The sequence below is a fragment of the Penaeus monodon genome, chromosome 33 (assembly GCF_015228065.2).
Source record: "Penaeus monodon isolate SGIC_2016 chromosome 33, NSTDA_Pmon_1, whole genome shotgun sequence".
Taxonomy (NCBI): Eukaryota; Metazoa; Arthropoda; class Malacostraca; order Decapoda; family Penaeidae; genus Penaeus; species Penaeus monodon.
Window position 1 is genome coordinate 26,195,275 of NC_051418.1, and position 372 is coordinate 26,195,646.

Genomic DNA, 372 nt, shown 5'->3' on the forward strand with positions numbered 1-372 from the left:
CATATGAGGATATAGAGGGAACAATATTTGTATAAAAAATAAAGATGCGCCGCCGGTTAAGGATAAATTCCTATCGGGTTTTGATAAATTCATTACTTTTGTCTGAGGACTTTATGATATTTATGCGATAAACTGTTTTATTAGGTAAGAGAAGAAAGAAAAAATATATAAATTTACTATTTTGTTTTTTATTCTTAGCAGTCACAGCCACTATTGTTCATTATTATTGTTATAGTTTTATTAGCTCTGTTTATGTTCTATTTTTCTGTCTTTGGTACAAATATTCATATTGCGATTATTAGCATTATTGTTACTATCACTGTTACCTTTAGCCCGATCCGTCATTCTTATTATCTTTCTCCTATGTCAGAA